Genomic DNA, 7,746 nt, shown 5'->3' on the forward strand with positions numbered 1-7,746 from the left:
GATTTGCCTGTTACTACCCCTTTGATATTTAAATACACTATAGTTTTTGTCAATTAACAGTATAGATTTAGTTAGGATAGGATAATTATGATCTTTTGCACTTTATTGATTTTTTTTTTAATTTTATATATTTCTTAGCATTTTGAAGGTTACTGTAGTCAAAATGCTTTTGTTAACACTACTAATACTCGTTAGCACCCTCTAGCGGTGGATCACGTGAAACTGCGATGGGAATTGATGAGTGCTGCGCTGTGCCGCGTTGCCATCTACAGTGGCCAGTCCAGCTATAGCAGCCCAGTTATTATGATGTAATTAGCCTTGTTTACTATTTCCAAATCACCTTCATTCTGCACAGAGGTGAATCACGGACGTGGAAAGGTATAGACGCCTCATTCGCCCCTGCAATTCATTGGACCCGCGAACTGTATCAAACTGAGGGCGGAAGTGCGCCCATATATGGACGTGTCATGGCAGGCCTTCAGTCACGTCACTCACGTCCCTTCCTTTCATTACGTTCCTCATTGGCACCAACGCGGAAGCTTGCCTCTCACCTGAGAGCATTCGCCCCCCCCCCAGAGCCGGAAGAGGCGTCTTAACCTTTCTAATGTCTTATTGGTCACAGAGTTCCCATCTGCTCTGTCATTGGCTGCTGAAAATCATTCAATTGACAGAGGTTTTCTATAACTTCCATTTTCTACTGCAGTGGTTTTCAACCAGTGGTCCGGGGCGGACCACCAGTGGTTGGTAACCTAATGGACCCTTATAGGTCTTTAACTGTTTGAGAGCATAACATGAAACCAAATATTTGGTTTCATTTTACTCTCTCAAAGAGTTAAACATCTGCCTTACTTAATCCTTTACGAAGAAGTCTACACAATTGTGTGTTGACGAATTTGTTATTTGCATCAACATGTGCCATTTCCTATGGCACAACATCAATGCAGCGTGGAATTGTGGACAGAATCGTATCCAACGATAACAAACTATTCCTTTTAGTTTGGCTTAAATCTTATCAAATGGTGGTCCGTGGCTCAAATGCAGGATAAATAATGGGCCTTGATATGGAAAGGGTTGAAAACCATTGTTCTACTGCACTTTGATACAATATTATTATTAGGTATTGTATCGTCGCTGTTGGGCGGAAACCTCATATGTCCAAAAACGTTACTTTTCAGCAAATGTTGGGTTATTATTCGACCACAAGCTCTTGTTGATGCTCTCAACTCATTAAGACTTGAGGATGATTCTACAAACTGTTTCAAGAAACACTGTCAAAGATTTTTCAAAAGATATTCTATTGTGGCTATTCAAAAATGGCCGATGCACAAGCTTGAGTATCTACTATTCTTTTTTTTTTTTTTTTTAATAGGCTAAAATCTAAAATTACACAGATTCTTTCCCCGTTTCGTTTTTTAATGTAATATTTATAAAACCCCAAACGCAGAAATGCAAACGCTCGGCGAGCCTGCCGATCTGCTATTTTGTCCGCTATACATTTGCGTGTCGCTCAAGTATGGCAAAGTGTGGCATTAATTGACAAAATCACATAAAACGTTTAATTTTTATAGTGGTGAAAGGTTTCTGCCCGACGACAGTGATATTCCACTGCGCTTCCATTCCGCTGCTATGCTCCCCCAGCATGCAGTGTGCCGTTTACACCAGTGGTTCTCAAACCTTTTCATGTCAAGGACCCCCAAATTAACACTAATTAGCCTGCGGACCCCCCATTTGAAAAGATATGCCAGGGACCCCCAATAAGAGGAGATTTCTACGGCTCTCACAGTGATTTTCATTTCAAGGAGCCACAGTTTAACATGCATTAGTCTACAGACCCCCATTTAATGGCATTTCTATCTCTGGGACCCTAATTTATATTGTAAAAAATGTTACTTTCACTCTTTAACTCTGAGAATGTACATTTGTACACTCAGAGTTGGGGACCATTTGGTTCATAACTATCATTTAGCTAGGGACCCCCTGGAACTCCCTCAAGGACCCCTGGGGGTCCCCGGACCCCACTATATGAGAGCCACTGGTTTACACCACTAGCAGACAGTATTCCATGGAAGCGCTAAGGGCCGATGTCTAGCTAGCTCCACTAGTGCAGGATGAGTCAAGCCCACATTGCTCTGCCACACAGGACAGACTCTGTGGGTCTCTACTTTCAATAGGTGTTCCTTAAATGTGTAAAGTTGCCAAAAAAACTCTTAGGACCTTAATCAAATTAACCCTGGTTGTCCCTATTTTGGGCCTTAAAAAAAACGTTCCATGAATGGCAGATCTACAAGCTCACAGCGTGTCGCGATGTGACCCCTTTGTGAGCTTGTAGGTCAGCTATTTTCGAATAGCCGAAGTATAAAATTGGGCTCTAGAGGTTAATTGATGTTTTTTTTTTTATTTGTTTAGTTTTTTTTCCCTCCCTCCTCTCAGCAAAGACTTGACCACTGAACTGTTGACATGCAGGACAGAAATCGGGCCCGTCTTTGTGATTCTATGACCCCTAAAATAACTCATCTCGTCTTTTCTTTCAGATATAAAAAAAAACAAACGACAGTTTATTTTGTATTTATTTATTTTTATTTACAGCGAGGTATAGATGGATAAGTCATCTGTAAATGTAGCAAAACAGAAACCATGGTACCCTGGTGCCAGTCGACTACTGTGTAACAATAAAAAGTGAACTGACATGATCTTTTGGCGTGTGTGAGTGTATTCTGTGTGTGTGTGTGGGGGGAGGGGGGGGGGAGGGGAGGGGAGGACAGGACAGGACGGGTTCTCACATTGCTTGAGGACATTAGTCTACTTTTTAGGATATATAGATTTATATATTTTTTCTATTAGACATCTCTTTTACGGTGTGTGTGTGTGTTAGGCCGCGGCGCACCAATTGAATAGCGCATGTCTTGTGCAAACCACTGCCAGTAGGCCAAATCATTACCACTGTATTTATTTTCACATTTTATATTTTCTTTTAAAAAAAAACATAGATTTTCTAGTTCACTCTTTTTCAAAAATTTGAGAGAGGGAGAGAGAGAGATTCCTACATGCCTAAATGCTATCCTTCTGTTAAGAGTTTTATTTTGTCAAAAGCATCCTTCAAAATTGTTTGAAGAATGACTCCATCTGGTTAGCTGCATGAACTGTTTATAACTTTATATACAAGAATACATATAATCAAGGCCATTTCTGCTGTGGGGTTAAAGACCTCAATCCACTTCACTTAACACGAGTGTGATTCTTTTCCCCTGTTGCTGTTGTTGGTAGACATGGCCGCCAGTTCCCACCTGATGTTGTGTGGGAGTCCAGACTGCTCCAGATCGTGCTGAATAACTGCTAGCTTGCACAGCGTCTTGAGACTCGGACTTAAGTCCAAGATGTGCACATTGTTGCATCCTTCAACGAGGATGATACGATCTCCCAGTATGCAACCACGGCAGCATATATACCGGTAAACATTGTAATTCGACTCCATTGTAAACTTGGGCTCAAACTTCTTCCAGGAGAAGGTCTCTGGACTGAATTTCAACAGATCATTGAAGCTGACAGTGACACCCTGTTTTCCGTATCGGCCACCACATATGTACAGCTGTCCATTGTAGGTAAAGGCTGTGTGTCGCCAGTGTCTTGAACCAAACTGTGTGGAAGGCATGTCCAGGCAGAGATTGGTCTCCGTGTCAAACACTCTGAGGACTCTTGGACTCTTCTATTCCATCCAGGCTCTCCCAGCCATCAAATATAAACATCTTTGTTCCGATGATGGTGGCAGAGTGACTCGCTGAAGCAGGTAATGGAGTTCCTCTGGTGTTAATTAAAGACCAGACCATTGTGCTGGTGTCCAACTTGTACATGTCATTAGTGCATCTGGAATGTGGAAATCTCACGCATCCTCCATGGATAAACATTACCTTCCCTAAGACGCAGGCCGAGTGGGCGGTCCTCTCCTCTGGAACAGTCCCAGCAACACTGGGTTTAAACCATCTGTGGGCGTCCACATCAAAAGCATAAAGCACGTTGTAGCACTCCCTGGTAAATATGTTATATCCTCCCCAGATGTAGACTGTATGTTCTACCAACACCGCTGTGTGGGGGGAGCCTCAAGGTCTCCTCCCCCTGGCGGCAACTTTCTCCAACGCAAAGTCACGGTGTCGAAGACACTCACCTCAATCTTACCATTTTTGTTATGGCAGGGTCCTGCAAAGGAGTACACCTTGTTCTCCACTGCAACGGCAGACCTCTCCGTCTCGCATGGCTCCGTTTCTTCCCACAGATGCAGCGTCCAGCAGGACATTTCAAATGTCTCGCCAAAGTTTGACAGATCCACGAAGTCGACGGGTCGCGTCGACCGATCGAGGAAGCCGCTGTCTGTCGATGGTGAATGTATTCTCGGCGTTATCCCAGTCCAGGCATATGTTGCGGTCTTGGCGCCTAATCCTCTGAAGTTACTCTAAGCAGCTGGAATCGTCGGTTAAAGTTTTTTTTTGTTGGTTTAGTTGACGTTTCATTTTAAAGGACATGGTTGTGACATAATGACGTCACATGTGATGTTGTGACGTCGTCCCACTGGGTTGTGACGTCTCCACACTGGCCTGGGAATTTCTTGGGATCTCCCAGAATTAAGTGATCAAATACAACAGCAGCACACACACACACACTCCACGTGCAGTACACATATTACACATCAGAAAAACCCAGAATAGGCGCCGGCAGACAGCTTCTTTTGGCCGTGCATGGAGGCTTAGGTGTGCCGGTGGACAAAACATGAGTTATTATTAAATTACCATATGATACCTATTTTGGACCCATTTTTATTTTTTCATAATTGAGATTTTTTTTCAATATCGTTATTGAACTCTCAACATTTTTTTTTAACAACTCCAAAATACGTACAACTTCATCAACCAGCAACCTCCACCGCAATGTCCCACAATTTGCACATACTCTGAGTATTTAGAAAAGTGCTATATAAAACATTGTATGAATGTTGTTATACATTTGTATTCTGATTGGTATTCTGAATTCAGTTCACCTGTTGACAGATGGCGCTGTTTTTCCTTTTTTTTGATGAAGGCACAATGGATTCTTCATTGCATTTGCATTCAAGATACAGCAGCGCCATCTGGTGTACAGCATAATGAATCACAGCCATGTGTTTGGATGATGGACAGGTGGATTTCTGCTGTACCTGCTGATGTAAGCATGATGCTTTTGTTTGACACGAAACAATCAAGGTTAGACTTTTGATAGGCTTATAACCAATTCCCAATATATATATATATATATATATTTTTAAATGTGTTTTGTTTGACATTGTTAACTCACCACAATATGACTGCAGAAGTTGTCTTAAAGGTTATCTTTAAGTAAATACAGACAGGCAAGCCATTTATGTAATGTCTTCAACAGGTTGATAATCAAGGCCAAGGGAGATTGCTTAAATAGGGTACAAGTGATGTTATGATTTTTGGTAATCACATCTGCCAGCAATTCAAGCATGTCTTTGCCATGAGGAGTGAATCCTTCATGTGGGACCACCAGGCATCTTCCACCAGCAACCTGCAGCCCAATTTGCAGACGAGAGAAGAGACCATGCCTATGGCCTAGCATTTGACTGCCGGGCAGATGTCTCCGGATTTCATCAGTATCATTTATCCGTCAGTCCAAACAAAGGTAACGCGTCCGCTCCCCCCTTTTCCATCTCGCCCCCTGCGAAAAGCGAAGACGGCTCGCCCCAAGCCGTGGATAGCTCGCCCCCAAAGCATGGATATCTCGCCCCATGTCTATTTCATGTTTATTTGACCTGATTTCTCATATTCGAACATTTAGTCCAAATACCATACCAATATCTTACAATTACTCAATGACTACTACTGTACCGTCAAGTCAAATATGAGCTGTAACAAAGTGAACAAATAAATAGCTGCCAACCATACCACTGCTACTGTCAAATGTCAGGTTAAGGATAACATTTTTAGACGCACGTATAGTTCTCGCCCCCTTCTATAGGTTGTAATCGGTATGCCAATTATGAAAATTGCTCAACATATGCAAGTTAGCATCCGGCAGTTTCTACATGCTGGGGACCCATACTAACCATTTCTAACACCTTGGTGTACTCAACATGTCCCGGGTTCACAATGGGGCTCTATTGGCTGGCTACTAGACTCGGCACAGGTGGTGGGCCAATCAAAACAAAGGGGGCAAGTGTTAAACGCACCATGTTCTGTATTGTCCTGTTAATAGTAAGCGTTACAGCTCACATCATTCACTCCCTGTTCACATCAACACATCACCTTCCTTATCATACAGACAGACAACAAACTGCATCCAATCAGCAGTCAGAGAGTAACATTAGTATTACATTATCGTACAGTGGGCCTAAGCCATATGTTCCAACAAGTCTGACATATTAGCGCATGCCATTGACTGGCAGGTACGGCACAGCTAAATGCTGCTTTATACTCCTAAGACAAGTGTCTTGTTGACAGATTTCCCATTCTAGAATTAGTTGTTTTTGCCCGTCGAGTATAAAACCTCTAGTCGGCTGCATTATGAACTGTTTATAGCTTTATATACAAGAATACATATATAATCAAGGCCATTTCTGCTATCCCAAAGTCACAGAATTATTACATAACGGAATGGGGGGGAAAAAATGGGAAAAATCTACTCTAGTGTATTGGGTGAAGTCTTAATAATAGAATTCTGCAAAAATAGCCAATCTACAAGCTCACAACGTGTTGAACACAACACCTTGTGAGCTTGTAGATCGGCTACTTTCTGTGTACCGATTTGGTGTAGAGAGTAAAAGGAGGGGTGGCCTCGTATAGATCCCTGGAGTACCCCAGTCAACTAAGTATGCCGTATAGGGTTTTAAGTAACCCATTCTGACCTGAGATCAGATTCATACGAGGTTTCCACTGGACACACACTGGTCTGATTAACCCATTCTGACCTGAGATCAGATTCTAAAAATGTCAGTCGATTTAAAAAAAATAGCAGACCTACAAGCTCGTAGCGCGCCACTCGGTGGCGCGCTATGAGCTTGTAGATCTGCTATTTTTCAATAGCTAAAGCATAACATGATGCTAATACCAAAATGGGTTCCCGTCCAGAATGGGTTTTAAGTTGAAACAAATGCCAAACCGAAATTTATGTTCAGAATCTCATGCAGTTCTCATGAAATACAGACATAAATCCTAATAAACTTAAGATGTCTAGGTTAATACCGTAAAAGATTGAAAAACAATTATTACAATATTAAAAAAAAAAAATAACAATGTTTAAACCCTTTACAGTCTAAGGTTCAAACAAATTAGTTCTAGTAATAGGCCCATGTACTGTATCTTTGGTTTTTAGGTCAGTTAGCTGTATTTGTCATGGAAACCATTTTCCACTGTCCCGTTCACAACACTCATCTAATACCTTCTCGTCAAAACTAGTGACACTTTCTACCTCGGTACGATGATAAGAAAACCTGCATGAAGAAGACTGGCCATTTCATTATAAAAGAGACCAGTATCTATAATAATACATTCAATTTGTATATCGCTTTTCTCGGTACCCAATTAAGTATCTTTACAAAAAAAAACAGAACAAATTAAAACTGCTTCATTATTGGAGCTAGAATAACTAGTTAAAAACTAAGAAACTTAATCCATTTTGGACTGAGGCCGATAACAAAAAAAAAAACATTTTTCTGAAAAACCTGTTTCTATGTCAGTGGTGCTCAACCTTTTTCATGTCAAA

This window comes from Protomyctophum bolini (genome assembly GCF_963924005.1).
Source record: "Protomyctophum bolini genome assembly, chromosome: 7".
Lineage (NCBI taxonomy): Eukaryota > Metazoa > Chordata > Actinopteri > Myctophiformes > Myctophidae > Protomyctophum > Protomyctophum bolini.